General features: G+C 46.9%; 9 non-coding genes across 9 annotated transcripts; all 9 read right to left on the bottom strand.

Moving 5' to 3' along the window:
- Positions 1 to 8,996: 8,996 nt before the first annotated feature.
- On the bottom strand, positions 8,997 to 9,086 carry TRNAY-GUA (transfer RNA tyrosine (anticodon GUA)). Its single transcript is given in 2 exon segments — positions 8,997 to 9,032; positions 9,050 to 9,086. It is a non-coding gene; the product is annotated as a tRNA-Tyr (tRNA).
- A 742-nt stretch (positions 9,087 to 9,828) lies between these two features.
- On the bottom strand, positions 9,829 to 9,901 carry TRNAA-AGC (transfer RNA alanine (anticodon AGC)). The gene has a single exon. It is a non-coding gene; the product is annotated as a tRNA-Ala (tRNA).
- A 1,109-nt stretch (positions 9,902 to 11,010) lies between these two features.
- On the bottom strand, positions 11,011 to 11,100 carry TRNAY-GUA (transfer RNA tyrosine (anticodon GUA)). The gene is given in 2 exon segments: positions 11,011 to 11,046; positions 11,064 to 11,100. It is a non-coding gene; the product is annotated as a tRNA-Tyr (tRNA).
- Positions 11,101 to 11,842: 742 nt separating this feature from the next.
- Positions 11,843 to 11,915, bottom strand: TRNAA-AGC (transfer RNA alanine (anticodon AGC)). The gene has a single exon. It is a non-coding gene; the product is annotated as a tRNA-Ala (tRNA).
- Positions 11,916 to 13,024: 1,109 nt separating this feature from the next.
- TRNAY-GUA (transfer RNA tyrosine (anticodon GUA)) lies at positions 13,025 to 13,114 on the bottom strand. Its single transcript is given in 2 exon segments — positions 13,025 to 13,060; positions 13,078 to 13,114. It is a non-coding gene; the product is annotated as a tRNA-Tyr (tRNA).
- Positions 13,115 to 13,856: 742 nt separating this feature from the next.
- TRNAA-AGC (transfer RNA alanine (anticodon AGC)) lies at positions 13,857 to 13,929 on the bottom strand. The gene has a single exon. It is a non-coding gene; the product is annotated as a tRNA-Ala (tRNA).
- A 1,109-nt stretch (positions 13,930 to 15,038) lies between these two features.
- TRNAY-GUA (transfer RNA tyrosine (anticodon GUA)) lies at positions 15,039 to 15,128 on the bottom strand. The gene is given in 2 exon segments: positions 15,039 to 15,074; positions 15,092 to 15,128. It is a non-coding gene; the product is annotated as a tRNA-Tyr (tRNA).
- Positions 15,129 to 15,870: 742 nt separating this feature from the next.
- Positions 15,871 to 15,943, bottom strand: TRNAA-AGC (transfer RNA alanine (anticodon AGC)). Its single transcript has one exon. It is a non-coding gene; the product is annotated as a tRNA-Ala (tRNA).
- Positions 15,944 to 17,052: 1,109 nt separating this feature from the next.
- TRNAY-GUA (transfer RNA tyrosine (anticodon GUA)) lies at positions 17,053 to 17,142 on the bottom strand. Its single transcript is given in 2 exon segments — positions 17,053 to 17,088; positions 17,106 to 17,142. It is a non-coding gene; the product is annotated as a tRNA-Tyr (tRNA).
- Positions 17,143 to 17,683: the final 541 nt, after the last annotated feature.

The following is a 17,683-nucleotide window of genomic DNA, read 5'->3' on the forward strand; positions in this document are numbered from 1 at the left end:
CTAGGGGAGGTTGCGGTACTGCTACTCTTCTGTGCCGCTGTTGGCATCAGTGCTGCCTTCAGAGCTGGGTAGCTGGAGAGCAGTGGCTGCTGGCCAGGAGCCTAGCTCTGAAGGCAGAGCCACTGTCAGCAGCAGCACAGAAGTAAGGATGGCATGGGTTTGCCACCCTTACTTCTGCACTACTGCTGGTAGGGTGCTGACTTCAGAGCTAGGCGCCCGACCAACAGCTGCCACTCTCCGGCCACCCAGCTCTGAAGGCAGCACAGAAGTGAGAGTGGCAATATCACGACCCCCCTAAAATAACCTTGTGACCCCCCTGCAACTTCCTTTTGGGTCAGGACCCCCAATTTGAGAAACGCTGGTTTCCCCCATATAATCTGTGTAATACAGGGTAAAAGCACACACAAGACCAGATTTCACGGGGGAGGCCAGATTTCACTGTTTGTGACGCATTTTTCATGGCCGTGAATTTGGTAGGGCCCTATTTATAAAACAATGTCTAGGCAGTATTTCATATTTTGAACAGCCACAATATTGCACAATAGGATAATAAACTCAAGTACAGTGCAGCCTCTTGCAAATAAACAACCGAGGTAGAACACAAAACTTGCAGTGATTCTGGGTAAGAATGTGGTATTTGAAGTCTGCAAAAGTAAGATTTTCAGAAACTTGTTTATGATGAGGTACAGATGTAGGAATCATGTATGTATAGGAATGAATTTATGTTGCTGATGTCTGCACTATATCTAAATATATAAATTGAATTGAAAATGGACTGTTCAGCTTTCAAATTTTCTTTCTATATTCCTGGATTATTTTAGAGTTAAAATGCAAAGGCAACATTTGTGAGCAATATATATATGGTCTCTGGGGTAATTAGTTACATAAAGCAGCAGTACCACTATTATTAATTCTCAGATTTCCTATTCATAGCAAAATACTTAAGGTTATGGACTTTAGCTCTGAAGTTCCACAATAATGGTTGTATCGACTACTCAGTATATTTACCCATCACTAATTTCTGAAGTGATTTAGACTGGCAATACTTTGTCAGTCAGTGATTGCAAACAGCATTTAGCAAAACTGAAAACATTCTTGCTTAGATATTCAGGATACAAAGGCCAGATTTTCAAAAGGACTCTTCAGCCAGCATCTTCCTTTTACACAACTAACTAAAGTAGCCAGATTTTCAAAGTCCACAGCTCCCTTTAACAGCAAAGAAAGCTGCTGCGTTCTAAGCATTTCTGAAAATCCTAGTCACTTAATTTGGGTTTCTATTAGAAGCAGAGTTCTTTTGAAAATCTAGCCCCAGTTGGGCATACCGAGCATTCTGGAAAATTGATCCTTATATATTTGCAATGTAAAAGTTACAAGAAATGTTCTGCTCCACAAAACTGTCTGCACCAACATTAGCTTCTGATATGATTGGTTTATTTTGTTTGCCTAAATTAAATCCTAATCCTGCAACACTTGCTCATGCAAGTAATTATTTATGCAAGCAATTTCGCTGAATATTGATGTCAGTGGGTATTTTGTATGAGTAAGTAGTCCAGAATAAGGAGGGAATCTCTATTTAAAAGTTTTATTATCTCCATCCATTCTTTATTTTTTTTATTTTATGTATTATTAAAAAACCTCTTTCTGGTTATCAGAAGTTACCAAAGATACTTCCAAAGTAAAAAGAATGCATTTCTGTTAAGGAGATGTAAATGAATTATGTTGACATGTTAATCAGTGTTTAATCTACATGGTTCAAAAAGCTCTAGTGAACATAATAAATTAACAATGGTTAATATTTGTTCCTCTTCCTCCCCTTTGGCAAAGCTCATGTGACTTGTTCATTTTAGATTACCCTGTTAAAGTCAGGGTACATTTCTTTGTAGTTAAGTATATTATTTATTTGTAGGGCAATAGCACGCAAGCCCCAGTCAGAATTGGGGTCATACTGTGCTAAGATATATAGAAACTCAAAAATTGATTTGTTGTTTATCTGAAATATAAATATACTACAAAAACAACTTGAAGCTACATCCATTTTGAGGGTACAAGTGCTTAAAAGAAGGAAATGGCTAAAATATGGTGTGATAAGTGATTGCACTTAGGATTTTTTTGTGCCAAGACTTATGGAACAACTGACATCAGGGAGTCTCCAGTTAGCTAGGCAATGTGCATATTTATTTTGGAGTTAACAGCAATTACACTAAACTATTTAATGACTTAACAACATGATATTTTTCCTTAAGGACTCATTTTTTATTAACTACAGTGGTACTTTTCACAGCCTGGGAGTCATATCCATGAGGAAATGTTTGCCATGAGAGTTAAGTTTTGACCCTCTTGTGAAATGTTAAGGGTGTGAAATATTTGCTGTGACATTTGGTTTGTTTTTTGTTACAAAAAATTGCTTAGTGGAAGCCTTTCTGAAAACTGTAGATGTCTGGCAAGCTGTATGGTCCAGCAGCTAGGTTGTGGGACTAGGCCTTAAGAGCCCTGGGTTCTAGTCCGGACTTGTCCTAGGAATCAACTGGGTGACCTTGTGCAAGACATTTTTTGCACCTGTTTTCTTGTCTGTAAAATAAAGATATGATCCTTACCTGCTGAGAACTATAGATGAAAAGCGCTATATAAGCTTTATATAAGTGCTAAGTATTATCATTATTATTAGTGGATGTCATCTCAAATTTGTCAGACACTGCATACTATCCAACAAGTATTGGTAATACTAATAACAAAGAACATTTACTCTTATTTTTTGCCTCAGTTTGTTTAGATCATCATGGATAGGAAATGCTTAAGCCCTTTGAGAGGATTATATATATTATTTTAGGAACTTGAATTTTTTACTGAAACTTGCATTCAATTCCTATGTAATTCATCTATCATTTCCTCTGTGAATTTCTCTGTTTATTTTAGACCCAGTTACCTTAGGGCTTGTGTATAACTGCAATGGCATGACTTTTATTAAAAAGGAAATTAATTTATATGCCTGCATCTGAGGACGCACAATCTTTAGTAATTACAACCATCTGAATTTTTTTCCCACTGTTGAAGACAATCTGCCTTCATTTGAGATAACATTTGTGTCTGGAATAAAGCACATATTGTTTTGTTTTCTAAAGGAGATAGTTTGTTGTATGGTAGATCCTTGAAATTCATGAGGAAAGCTGAGAGTATTGAAATGGCAGATATGTTTCAAAAGTGCAATGAATGTGTTAATTGTGTTGGTATTTTGAACCTCATGATGCACATTCCAGATTAGCAGTACTTTATACCATACTACCATGGGACATCTTAATTTTCAACTCTTAAAAATATTGTTATTGCAACCAGCTAAGGCTGCACAATTGCAGCACTTAAAGTACTAGAATTATCTATGTAAAATATCAGCTAGCCTTAATTGATAAATGCATTTGAAAAAGTCAGATTTTTCTATAAACGTAAATCAATCTTAAAAAAATCATTATTCGTGTAAGTGTATATAACTTCCCTCTCTGTGGGAAGCATTTTAACAATTTTCTCAGATAATATGTACATGCACACACACACATAGTGTTGGCAAAATAATCTTGCAGTACCCGTACATGTTGTTATGGTTGCTGAATGACAGCTGTGTGTAATATTTTAACATTTTTCTTTTCTTGGTTTACATATGTCAAACTGTTAAAATGTCTTATTGGAAAATAAAAGAAGAATTCGAAAAGTTAGAAATACCTGCATTGTTTCTCTCGCACTCTGTATTTCTTAAGTCATATAACACTGGTGAAAATTTAAATTTATTTTTTATGATAAAACTCTTTCTTTACCCAATTTTAACCTCAGCTCGGTTATTATAGGAACTTCTGATCATGATCACTATAGTGAAGGTTGCAAAATAGCTTCCATTCTGATCTTCTGTTTTCTCTTTCTCACAAGTTTCTAAAATATTTATTTTCTGTGGTAAAATTTTCCAAAATTGATCTTTTCTTGAAGGTGAACTTTTATCCTTTGTTTTGAATGTTTCACAGCACAGATAGCCTTTCTTTTTTCCCCCTTACCTCTCTTGTTCTCACACACACACACACACACACAATGGGAATTCACTAAATTTGCATCCCTACCACCCAGAGGGGACAGTACTGGTCCTTAAATCCCAATCCTGCAGTTGATAAGGTGTGGGTGGACTGCTGCTCCTATCTAGAGTCAAAGGGGCTCTGTGTGGAAGGAGTAGTCTACTAGCATGCAGTTAATTGCAGGATCAGAGGCAGCTGATAAAAATGTACTGAAATATATGTACCTAGATAGGGATGAGTGTGGAATGTAAAATACTTTCATGCTAGCTAAGGGCTGTGTATAAAGAATAGCTATTCCGCTTTAAATTCACACCGTGCCTCATTCCAGAATAAATGTCATGCGTAGACAAGCCTTTAGTAATTTGGGAGAAGATCTGTCTAATAAAAATGCCATATTTGACTAATTCTAGTTCTATTTTTAAAATATCAAGTATAGTAAAATGTCTGAGGTATATCTCTCTACATAGGTTTAATTAATATGGTATGTCATCTGGCCTATATTGTTTTGGGAACATTCCACTGCCCTCCAAATATATATTGTGACAAAGTTCCTCCTCTACCTTGGTGGGTCTTGTACTTATTGGCGGATTTGCTCGCCTTGGAGCTTCACGGCAGCCCTCAGTTTGGCTGTTTTCATGAACCCACAGTTCAGGTCAGCTCCTCCTGTGTCTGACCAGGAGTTGGGAGGTTTGGGGGGAACCCGGGCCCACCCTCTACTCGGGGTTCCAGCCCAGGGCCCTGTGGAATGCAGCTATCTAGAGTGCCTCCTGGAACAGCTGTGGGACAGCTACAACTCCCTGGGCTACTTCCCCATGGTCTCCTCCCAACACCTTCTTTATCCTCACCATAGGACCTTCCTCCTGGTGTCTGATAATGCTTGTACTCCTCAGTTCTCCAACAGTATGCGTTCTTGCTCCCAGCTCCTTACCACCACAAACTGAAGTGAGCTCCTTTTTAAACCCAGGTGCCCTGATTAGCCTGCCTTAATTGATTCTAGCAGCTTCTTGATTGGCTGCAGGTGTTCTAATCAGCCTGTCTTAATTGTCTCCAGAAGGTTACTGATTGTTCTGGAACCTTCCCTGTTACGGTACCCAGGGGAAAGGGACCTACTTAACCTGGGGCTAATATATCTGCCTTCTATCACTCTCCTGTAGCCATCCGGCATGACCCTGTCACAATATAAATAAAATTTAAATCTATGATTTAATTTTTATCACTGAAAATGAATTAATCTGTCATATGTGTTTTTAAACTGGATTAAATGAAGTAACTACAATGCTGGTCCTATTTTACATAGATGTCTCACTCTCCAGGAGAAATAGGAAAGCATGTGTATTGTTTAATGATCAGGAAAATTTTTAAATGTTACAGAATAAAAAGTTTGAAAACTGATCTTTAAAAAGTTTAACCACATTTTCCTTCTAGCTTTTTAAAATATTTAAGCTTCACTTCATAACGTCCCTCTTTGTGGGAAGTGTTTTAACAATTTTCTCAAAAAAATCTAGATTCTTATCAGTTATGTAACAATTATAGTTGGGATGTTTTTAAAATACATCTGTTCAGTTCAGAAATGAAATCATGCAAAATGTATCCTCATGTTTATAAAAGAGAGATTCTCAAGGTGTTTAATGTACTTAGAAAATGACTTTCAGTTAAAAGATACAGGCTAGAACTGTAAGAAATCCAGCCCTTGATGTTTTTAAACTATATTTCCAAATGATTTCTTGAAGACAAGGACTTCATTACTCTGCCAAATTTCTGCTACACTGGAGAGTACGCAGATGACTGTTTAATGCTCTGTGCCACCAGACAAGAATCTTATTTCAAATTTTAATGAACAAATATTTTCTCTTAAACCTCTCAGCTATTTTTAAAAATTAGATTAGTAACAGACAGCTTTAGACACCTGCAAAACCTGTAGCCATAAGGGGGGCAAGCTAAATACAAAATTAACTTTCATAATATTTTTTGGAAAAGAAAATTTTCCCAGAACAGGCACCTCCAGGGCACACTCAGTTTGGATTCCACACTAAATTGCAGGAATAAGGTCATCTTGTGGTATAGTCTTGGTCACTTGCAAGGCGGATACAGGAAATTCCAGGTTTGAAGGATGGGAAGGTTTTAGGCTTTGCTCCCACTTCTAAGAAATGTTAAAAGGCAAGGCCTACACATTAAGTAAATATAGGTGCAGTTATACACTTAAAAGAAAAACTAGGTCCTAAGCCTGCTCCCACTGAAAATGAGTTTTGCCATTGACTTCAATGGAAAGAAGTTTGGGCCTTTAGGGGAAAAAAAAAACACTTTTCTGTTAAAATCTTCCAGGATACTGAGAGAAAGTTACAATGAAGACAATTCCTACGGCTGGAAGAGATCCTGCTCCCAAAATGACATGCTTTTACTCCCCAGTCTAGCAAAACAGCTAAGCACCTATGCAGGGGTGGCAGGTTTGTAGAAATGTTGGTGGTGCCCAGAACCCACCCACTTCCCAAACTCCGCCCCCCACCTGCCTAAGGCTCTGGGAGGGAGTTTGGGTGCTGGGAGGAGGTCTGGGGTGCAGGCCCTGGGCTAGGGATTAGGGTGCAGGCTCTGGGAGGGAGTTTGGGTGCTGGGTGCAAGCTCTGGTCTGGGGCAGGGGGTGGGGGTGCAGAAGGGGATGAGGGGTGCAGGGTCTGAGACAGAGTTTGGGTGTAGGCTTTGGGCTGGGGCAAGGGGGTGAGGGGTGCAGGCTCTGGGACGGCATTTGGGTGCAAGCTCTGGGCTGGGGGTGGGGGGGTATTCAAGCCTAAGTTAAGACTGGGAGTAGTTGAGTCATTATACTAGGTAAAACTATTTCCCCTTGTTTATATTCCCCCCCCCCCCCGCCCCGCCACTGTTCCTCAGACGTTCTTGTTAACTCCTGGAAATGTGCTGGAAATGGCCCACCTTGATTATCACTTCAAAAGGTTTTCTCTTCCCCCACCCCACTCTCCTGCTGGTAATAGCTCATCTTAAGTGATCGCTCTCCTTACAATGTGTATTTTTCCATGGTCTGTGTGTATATAAATCTCCTCACTGTTTTTTCCACTTTATGCATCCGATCAAGTGAGCTGTAGCTCACGAAAGCTTATGCTCAAATAAATTGGTTAGTCTCTAAGGTGCCACAAGTACTCCTTTTCTTTTTGCGAATACAGACTAGCACGGCTGCTACTCTGATACTCACACAGAGAGAGAGACTCAAAGCGATACTTTGTAACAACAGAAACAGCACACAGAGACTCCCCGCCCTTTCATTGTATTTATCTCGCTTTGTTAACAATTGTGATTAAAATAGAGATAGAGGAAGTATGTGGATGGATGCTTGGTGTGGATAATAACTGAATGATCACGGAAGTGCCAGCCTAAGAATCCAGTGTTGATCGGCCGAAGAAGGCATCAAGTGGAAACAAGCAGAGGACTCCCAGAGGGCAGACTGGAATCCACCCAACAGCCTCAAGGATGGGAGAACCGAAGAGCAAGATAACATCTGGCAGCATGGAGTCGTCAGGAGGGTGCCATCTGCTGATTGATTCAGCAACAGCATGATGAAGCAATTCCCACAGACTGGTATAGGAATAAATTCCTCTAAAAATGGACTCTAGAAACTGAGAACTTTGGGGCCGGATTCTGCAAACCAACTTCCAGGAGCATCAGATTAGCATCTGACAAGGCCCTGTTCCCTCCTCGTGTCCAGGCCACCTGGCCAATAGCTTGGCAAGAACAACTCTAAGCCTGTGTATATAATGTCTTCTGCAGTTTCCACAGTATGCATCCGATGATGTGAGCTATAGCTCAAGAAAGCTCATGCTCAAATAAATTGGTTAGTCTCTAAGGTGCCACAAGTACTCTTTTTCTTTTTGTGAATACAGACTAACACGGCTGTTACTCTGAAACTCTAAGCCTGGTAACTATGATAACAAACTTGCAGAACCTGTGTGTGTGTATGAATGAATGTGTGAATAAATATGAAATTGAATGGAATGTTATAGCTATAAATAACTGCTTACTATGATACTTTCTGCATTCACAATAAATGTGGCATTTTGCCTTTTCCCCTTTAATAAGATCCTGCTGGTTTTTATTAAGGAACAGGGATCTCCTCTTCGCTTAATAACTCCTGCCTCTGTGAGACGCGGTAGCTATGTTGGTAGGAGATGATCAGGTGTGTGGTCAACTCACACGCCTCAGTAACATAAATTATACCGAAGTAACCAGTAGTGTAGAAAAAGTCTCTGGATATTTTCCTGAGCTGAAGAAGAGCTCAACGTAACATCTTCTCTCTTTCACCAATAAAAGCTTCTCAGTTTGTCAAATAAAAGACACAACCTAGTCTCTCGAAGAACCTGTGTAGTGCTATTCACTTACATGGGATTACTGACATGCTCAAGAGCTTAACTGGAAACTCATCAAGATACTAAGGGATCCTTGCTCTTTCACTGAAAAATTCACCAAAGGAAAAGACCTTTAAGAAATATAAGCTCTTTCAACAGGGAACCCTTGAGCCGAAAGGCCAAACGAATCTCAGCGACTAAAGAGCCTTTCCACCCTTCTTTCCCTCCTCCCTGCCAGCAGAAACTAAATTGCCGCGGCACTTCTGCCCTATGCAAAAAAACCCGGAGGACACAGCTACGGCTGGTCTATTTTATGACAAAGGCGCCCCGCTACCAGGGTGATAAATGGCACTTCTGAAGCTTGAGATCCATAGCTAGATGTCTACGTTGTGAGTGCGGGAGGGCGAAGAAAAAGGAACTCAGCCTATAAAGGCGTAAACTGTGGCCTAGGTACTTGGAAGCAGGTGTGGTAGGTGAAAGAAGTGGCAAGTGGTGCTTTAAATGCAGCCGACCTCCAGAGGCCAGTCTCGCACGAATGCAGTAAAACGTGGCAGTGGCCAGAGCGGGAGCTCTAAAGAAGAGCGTGGAACCAAAAGCTCACTCCTTCGAGCCGGAGTTGAACCAGCGACCTAAGGATTCCCAGGGGTATTAAGCCTACAGTCCTCCGCTCTACCAGCTGAGCTATCGAAGGAAGACAGGTGCATAGGGCCCTGAGTGACTCAAGGTGTCAGGCAGAAGTGCCACTGGCACTAACTGATAATTATAGGCTTGCCTCTGCCCAGCCCTTGAAAAGAATAAGCGACACACACCTATCCCTTCATCCTCCCGGCTGCCGGGTCGCCGCCTACTCTACCCTCAATTCACCCAAAGGCAAGGCCGCACACACATAGCGCTCAAAGGCTCCCTAACAGGCATGGCACGAAGACAATGCCGCAAGGTAAGAACGGAACGCCAGGGGGCGCAACACTAGCATCCTACCACAGGGGACCTGGGAGCGTCTCAAGCACGCGCAGCACAATGTTGGGACCCCAGCCCTGATTCCCACCCAGAACAGGGACGGTGGTGCAATGGAAAACATGTTCGCAGCCTCCTGCCTGGCTTGAAAGGGGCCTTTTAAAACACAACATTTTCTCCGTCCATTCCCCTTCCCCTTCGTCAATAATTGACACATTCCCGCTCGTACCCTTTCACACCCGACTCCACCTCCCGCGCCTACCTCAGGAAAAAAAAAACACAAAGAGACTGGCAAAAGGAAAGAACTGAGACACACACTCTCCTGAAAGAGACGCTGCCCCTTTTGCTGCCTCAGGACAAAAGGCTTACTGCAACGCTCCTTTCTGCACAGACACAAACCCTGTGATGTGGGTGCAAACGGGTGGGGATGGAAAAAAGAGAAAGATGGGAGAGGAAGTGCAGCAGCAGCCACCGCCGCCTGGAGAATGCGGGCATTGATCCCGCTACCTCTCGCATGCTAAGCGAGCGCTCTACCGTTTGAGCTAATTCCCCACACTCTCACAAGGAGACCCCGCCCCCTCCGCCACGCACTGTCAACTCAGCGTACACCCCATCTAGGGATCTCTTCACACCGCAAAACAAACTACCTTTATGCTTGCACACCACCTTGGAAAGGACCTCCACCCAACAAGGACACGTGATATAGCAAAGCACGCTGCTCCCCTTTCTTGCCTTTCAACAAAATAGACCTTTCCAGAGACCATCGGAGAAACTCACACATGCCCAGGCCTTGCCCTCCCACACATACCGAACGCCTCTGTTCATGACAAGAAGAGCAAAAACTGCAAAGTAAAGGCGACGAGTTGCCTCCCTGGCCGCCTATTCGCTGCACAGGCCAAGGACAGCAAAGCATCAGATTACCTACGGATAGCCCGGCAGCTCCTTGCCAGATATTCCACCAGATTGGGCTTCTAGCAATTCTCTGCCAGAAGCCTTTGCAATCGCGGTTGCCCAAAGACATCCCAGCTCGACAAATGTCATGGACAAAAGCCCAAAACGGAAAGAAATGGGACCGCTCCCTCGCACTACTCTACAAACTGAGCTCTATGATGCCGAGGAAAGATGGACAAAGAGAGAACAAACCACTGAAAGGCACACATTGCTACAACGTTGAGCATAATAGCCCGCCGTCAGCAGCGCACACAATAGGTTGAGCCTGAAGGACAAGGGACTCTCAGCGACTAAAGGGCCTTTCCTTTTCCCCCTACGTTCCTCTCCTCCCCGCCACCAGAAACCACGTTTCTGCGGCACCTCTGCCCCAGGCAAAACACCCTGAAGACAGCTTGGGGACACAGCTACAGCCGGTCTATTTTATGACAAAGGCGCCCCGCTACCAGGGTGATAAATGGCACTTCTGAAGCCTGGGATCCATAGCTAGATGTCTACGTTGTGAGTGCGGGAGGGCGAAGAAAAAGGAACTCAGCCTATAAAGGCGTAAACTGTGGCCTAGGTACTTGGAAGCAGGTGTGGTAGGTGAAAGAAGTGGCAAGTGGTGCTTTAAATGCAGCCGACCTCCAGAGGCCAGTCTCGCACGAATGCAGTAAAACGTGGCAGTGGCCAGAGCGGGAGCTCTAAAGAAGAGCGTGGAACCAAAAGCTCACTCCTTCGAGCCGGAGTCGAACCAGCGACCTAAGGATTCCCAGGGGTATTAAGCCTACAGTCCTCCGCTCTACCAGCTGAGCTATCGAAGGAAGACAGGTGCATAGGGCCCCGAGTGACTCAAGGTGTCAGGCAGAAGTGCCACTGGCACTAACTGATAATTATAGGCTTGCCTCTGCCCAGCCCTTGAAAAGAATAAGCGACACACACCTATCCCTTCATCCTCCCGGCTGCCAGGTCGCCGCCTACTCTACCCTCAATTCACCCAACGGCAAGGCCGCACACACATAGCGCTCAAAGGCTCCCTAACAGGCATGGCACGAAGACAATGCCGCAAGGTAAGAACGGAACGCCAGGGGGCGCAACGCTAGCATCCTACCACAGGGGACCTGGGAGCGTCTCAAGCACGCGCAGCACAATGTTGGGACCCCAGCCCTGATTCCCACCCAGAACAGGGACGGTGGTGCAATGGAAAACATGTTCACAGCCTCCTGCCTGGCTTGAAAGGGGCCTTTTAAAACACAACATTTTCTCCGTCCATTCCCCTTCCCCTTCGTCAATAATTGACACATTCCCGCTCGTACCCTTTCACACCCGACTCCACCTCCCGCGCCTACCTCAGGGAAAAAAAAACACAAAGAGACTGGCAAAAGGAAAGAACTGAGACACACACTCTCCTGAAAGAGACGCTGCCCCTTTTGCTGCCTCAGGACAAAAGGCTTACTGCAACGCTCCTTTCTGCACAGACACAAACCCTGTGATGTGGGTGCAAACGGGTGGGGATGGAAAAAAGAGAAAGATGGGAGAGGAAGTGCAGCAGCAGCCACCGCCGCCTGGAGAATGCGGGCATTGATCCCGCTACCTCTCGCATGCTAAGCGAGCGCTCTACCGTTTGAGCTAATTCCCCACACTCTCACAGGGAGACCCCGCCCCCTCCGCCACGCACTGTCAACTCAGCGTACACCCCATCTAGGGATCTCTTCACACCGCAAAACAAACTACCTTTATGCTTGCACACCACCTTGGAAAGGACCTCCACCCAACAAGGACACGTGATATAGCAAAGCACGCTGCTCCCCTTTCTTGCCTTTCAACAAAATAGACCTTTCCAGAGACCATCGGAGAAACTCACACATGCCCAGGCCTTGCCCTCCCACACATACCGAACGCCTCTGTTCATGACAAGAAGAGCAAAAACTGCAAAGTAAAGGCGACGAGTTGCCTCCCTGGCCGCCTATTCGCTGCACAGGCCAAGGACAGCAAAGCATCAGATTACCTACGGATAGCCCGGCAGCTCCTTGCCAGAAATTCCACCAGATTGGGCTTCTAGCAATTCTCTGCCAGAAGCCTTTGCAATCGCGGTTGCCCAAAGACATCCCAGCTCGACAAATGTCATGGACAAAAGCCCAAAACGGAAAGAAATGGGACCGCTCCCTCGCACTACTCTACAAACTGAGCTCTATGACGCCGAGGAAAGATGGACAAAGAGACAGCAAACCACTGAAAGGCACACATTGCTACAACGTTGAGCATAATAGCCCGCCGTCCGCAGCGCACACAATAGGTTGAGCCTGAAGGACAAGGGACTCTCAGCGACTAAAGGGCCTTTCCTTTTCCCCCTACGTTCCTCTCCTCCCCGCCACCAGAAACCACGTTTCTGCGGCACCTCTGCCCCAGGCAAAACACCCCGAAGACAGCTTGGGGACACAGCTACAGCCGGTCTATTTTATGACAAAGGCGCCCCGCTACCAGGGTGATAAATGGCACTTCTGAAGCCTGGGATCCATAGCTAGATGTCTACGTTGTGAGTGCGGGAGGGCGAAGAAAAAGGAACTCAGCCTATAAAGGCGTAAACTGTGGCCTAGGTACTTGGAAGCAGGTGTGGTAGGTGAAAGAAGTGGCAAGTGGTGCTTTAAATGCAGCCGACCTCCAGAGGCCAGTCTCGCACGAATGCAGTAAAACGTGGCAGTGGCCAGAGCGGGAGCTCTAAAGAAGAGCGTGGAACCAAAAGCTCACTCCTTCGAGCCGGAGTCGAACCAGCGACCTAAGGATTCCCAGGGGTATTAAGCCTACAGTCCTCCGCTCTACCAGCTGAGCTATCGAAGGAAGACAGGTGCATAGGGCCCCGAGTGACTCAAGGTGTCAGGCAGAAGTGCCACTGGCACTAACTGATAATTATAGGCTTGCCTCTGCCCAGCCCTTGAAAAGAATAAGCGACACACACCTATCCCTTCATCCTCCCGGCTGCCAGGTCGCCGCCTACTCTACCCTCAATTCACCCAACGGCAAGGCCGCACACACATAGCGCTCAAAGGCTCCCTAACAGGCATGGCACGAAGACAATGCCGCAAGGTAAGAACGGAACGCCAGGGGGCGCAACGCTAGCATCCTACCACAGGGGACCTGGGAGCATCTCAAGCACGCGCAGCACAATGTTGGGACCCCAGCCCTGATTCCCACCCAGAACAGGGAAGGTGGTGCAATGGAAAACATGTTCACAGCCTCCTGCCTGGCTTGAAAGGGGCCTTTTAAAACACAACATTTTCTCCGTCCATTCCCCTTCCCCTTCGTCAATAATTGACACATTCCCGCTCGTACCCTTTCACACCCGACTCCACCTCCCGCGCCTACCTCAGGGAAAAAAAAACACAAAGAGACTGGCAAAAGGAAAGAACTGAGACACACACTCTCCTGAAAGAGACGCTGCCCCTTTTGCTGCCTCAGGACAAAAGGCTTACTGCAACGCTCCTTTCTGCACTGACACAAACCCTGTGATGTGGGTGCAAACGGGTGGGGATGGAAAAAAGAGAAAGATGGGAGAGGAAGTGCAGCAGCAGCCACCGCCGCCTGGAGAATGCGGGCATTGATCCCGCTACCTCTCGCATGCTAAGCGAGCGCTCTACCGTTTGAGCTAATTCCCCACACTCTCACAGGGAGACCCCGCCCCCTCCGCCACGCACTGTCAACTCAGCGTACACCCCATCTAGGGATCTCTTCACACCGCAAAACAAACTACCTTTATGCTTGCACACCACCTTGGAAAGGACCTCCACCCAACAAGGACACGTGATATAGCAAAGCACGCTGCTCCCCTTTCTTGCCTTTCAACAAAATAGACCTTTCCAGAGACCATCGGAGAAACTCACACATGCCCAGGCCTTGCCCTCCCACACATACCGAACGCCTCTGTTCATGACAAGAAGAGCAAAAACTGCAAAGTAAAGGCGACGAGTTGCCTCCCTGGCCGCCTATTCGCTGCACAGGCCAAGGACAGCAAAGCATCAGATTACCTACGGATAGCCCGGCAGCTCCTTGCCAGAAATTCCACCAGATTGGGCTTCTAGCAATTCTCTGCCAGAAGCCTTTGCAATCGCGGTTGCCCAAAGACATCCCAGCTCGACAAATGTCATGGACAAAAGCCCAAAACGGAAAGAAATGGGACCGCTCCCTCGCACTACTCTACAAACTGAGCTCTATGACGCCGAGGAAAGATGGACAAAGAGACAGCAAACCACTGAAAGGCACACATTGCTACAACGTTGAGCATAATAGCCCGCCGTCCGCAGCGCACACAATAGGTTGAGCCTGAAGGACAAGGGACTCTCAGCGACTAAAGGGCCTTTCCTTTTCCCCCTACGTTCCTCTCCTCCCCGCCACCAGAAACCACGTTTCTGCGGCACCTCTGCCCCAGGCAAAACACCCCGAAGACAGCTTGGGGACACAGCTACAGCCGGTCTATTTTATGACAAAGGCGCCCCGCTACCAGGGTGATAAATGGCACTTCTGAAGCCTGGGATCCATAGCTAGATGTCTACGTTGTGAGTGCGGGAGGGCGAAGAAAAAGGAACTCAGCCTATAAAGGCGTAAACTGTGGCCTAGGTACTTGGAAGCAGGTGTGGTAGGTGAAAGAAGTGGCAAGTGGTGCTTTAAATGCAGCCGACCTCCAGAGGCCAGTCTCGCACGAATGCAGTAAAACGTGGCAGTGGCCAGAGCGGGAGCTCTAAAGAAGAGAGTGGAACCAAAAGCTCACTCCTTCGAGCCGGAGTCGAACCAGCGACCTAAGGATTCCCAGGGGTATTAAGCCTACAGTCCTCCGCTCTACCAGCTGAGCTATCGAAGGAAGACAGGTGCATAGGGCCCCGAGTGACTCAAGGTGTCAGGCAGAAGTGCCACTGGCACTAACTGATAATTATAGGCTTGCCTCTGCCCAGCCCTTGAAAAGAATAAGCGACACACACCTATCCCTTCATCCTCCCGGCTGCCAGGTCGCCGCCTACTCTACCCTCAATTCACCCAACGGCAAGGCCGCACACACATAGCGCTCAAAGGCTCCCTAACAGGCATGGCACGAAGACAATGCCGCAAGGTAAGAACGGAACGCCAGGGGGCGCAACGCTAGCATCCTACCACAGGGGACCTGGGAGCGTCTCAAGCACGCGCAGCACAATGTTGGGACCCCAGCCCTGATTCCCACCCAGAACAGGGACGGTGGTGCAATGGAAAACATGTTCACAGCCTCCTGCCTGGCTTGAAAGGGGCCTTTTAAAACACAACATTTTCTCCGTCCATTCCCCTTCCCCTTCGTCAATAATTGACACATTCCCGCTCGTACCCTTTCACACCCGACTCCACCTCCCGCGCCTACCTCAGGGAAAAAAAAACACAAAGAGACTGGCGAAAGGAAAGAACTGAGACACACACTCTCCTGAAAGAGACGCTGCCCCTTTTGCTGCCTCAGGACAAAAGGCTTACTGCAACGCTCCTTTCTGCACAGACACAAACCCTGTGATGTGGGTGCAAACGGGTGGGGATGGAAAAAAGAGAAAGATGGGAGAGGAAGTGCAGCAGCAGCCACCGCCGCCTGGAGAATGCGGGCATTGATCCCGCTACCTCTCGCATGCTAAGCGAGCGCTCTACCGTTTGAGCTAATTCCCCACACTCTCACAGGGAGACCCCGCCCCCTCCGCCACGCACTGTCAACTCAGCGTACACCCCATCTAGGGATCTCTTCACACCGCAAAACAAACTACCTTTATGCTTGCACACCACCTTGGAAAGGACCTCCACCCAACAAGGACACGTGATATAGCAAAGCACGCTGCTCCCCTTTCTTGCCTTTCAACAAAATAGACCTTTCCAGAGACCATCGGAGAAACTCACACATGCCCAGGCCTTGCCCTCCCACACATACCGAACGCCTCTGTTCATGACAAGAAGAGCAAAAACTGCAAAGTAAAGGCGACGAGTTGCCTCCCTGGCCGCCTATTCGCTGCACAGGCCAAGGACAGCAAAGCATCAGATTACCTACGGATAGCCCGGCAGCTCCTTGCCAGAAATTCCACCAGATTGGGCTTCTAGCAATTCTCTGCCAGAAGCCTTTGCAATCGCGGTTGCCCAAAGACATCCCAGCTCGACAAATGTCATGGACAAAAGCCCAAAACGGAAAGAAATGGGACCGCTCCCTCGCACTACTCTACAAACTGAGCTCTATGACGCTGAGGAAAGATGGACAAAGAGACAGCAAACCACTGAAAGGCACACATTGCTACAACGTTGAGCATAATAGCCCGCCGTCCGCAGCGCACACAATAGGTTGAGCCTGAAGGACAAGGGACTCTCAGCGACTAAAGGGCCTTTCCTTTTCCCCCTACGTTCCTCTCCTCCCCGCCACCAGAAACCACGTTTCTGCGGCACCTCTGCCCCAGGCAAAACACCCCGAAGACAGCTTGGGGACACAGCTACAGCCGGTCTATTTTATGACAAAGGCGCCCCGCTACCAGGGTGATAAATGGCACTTCTGAAGCCTGGGATCCATAGCTAGATGTCTACGTTGTGAGTGCGGGAGGGCGAAGAAAAAGGAACTCGGCCTATAAAGGCGTAAACTGTGGCCTAGGTACTTGGAAGCAGGTGTGGTAGGTGAAAGAAGTGGCAAGTGGTGCTTTAAATGCAGCCGACCTCCAGAGGCCAGTCTCGCACGAATGCAGTAAAACGTGGCAGTGGCCAGAGCGGGAGCTCTAAAGAAGAGCGTGGAACCAAAAGCTCACTCCTTCGAGCCGGAGTCGAACCAGCGACCTAAGGATTCCCAGGGGTATTAAGCCTACAGTCCTCCGCTCTACCAGCTGAGCTATCGAAGGAAGACAGGTGCATAGGGCCCCGAGTGACTCAAGGTGTCAGGCAGAAGTGCCACTGGCACTAACTGATAATTATAGGCTTGCCTCTGCCCAGCCCTTGAAAAGAATAAGCGACACACACCTATCCCTTCATCCTCCCGGCTGCCAGGTCGCCGCCTACTCTACCCTCAATTCACCCAACGGCAAGGCCGCACACACATAGCGCTCAAAGGCTCCCTAACAGGCATGGCACGAAGACAATGCCGCAAGGTAAGAACGGAACGCCAGGGGGCGCAACGCTAGCATCCTACCACAGGGGACCTGGGAGCGTCTCAAGCACGCGCAGCACAATGTTGGGACCCCAGCCCTGATTCCCACCCAGAACAGGGACGGTGGTGCAATGGAAAACATGTTCACAGCCTCCTGCCTGGCTTGAAAGGGGCCTTTTAAAACACAACATTTTCTCCGTCCATTCCCCTTCCCCTTCGTCAATAATTGACACATTCCCGCTCGTACCCTTTCACACCCGACTCCACCTCCCGCGCCTACCTCAGGGAAAAAAAAA

The sequence above is a fragment of the Caretta caretta genome, chromosome 2 (genome assembly GCF_965140235.1).
Source record: "Caretta caretta isolate rCarCar2 chromosome 2, rCarCar1.hap1, whole genome shotgun sequence".
Taxonomy (NCBI): domain Eukaryota; kingdom Metazoa; phylum Chordata; order Testudines; family Cheloniidae; genus Caretta; species Caretta caretta.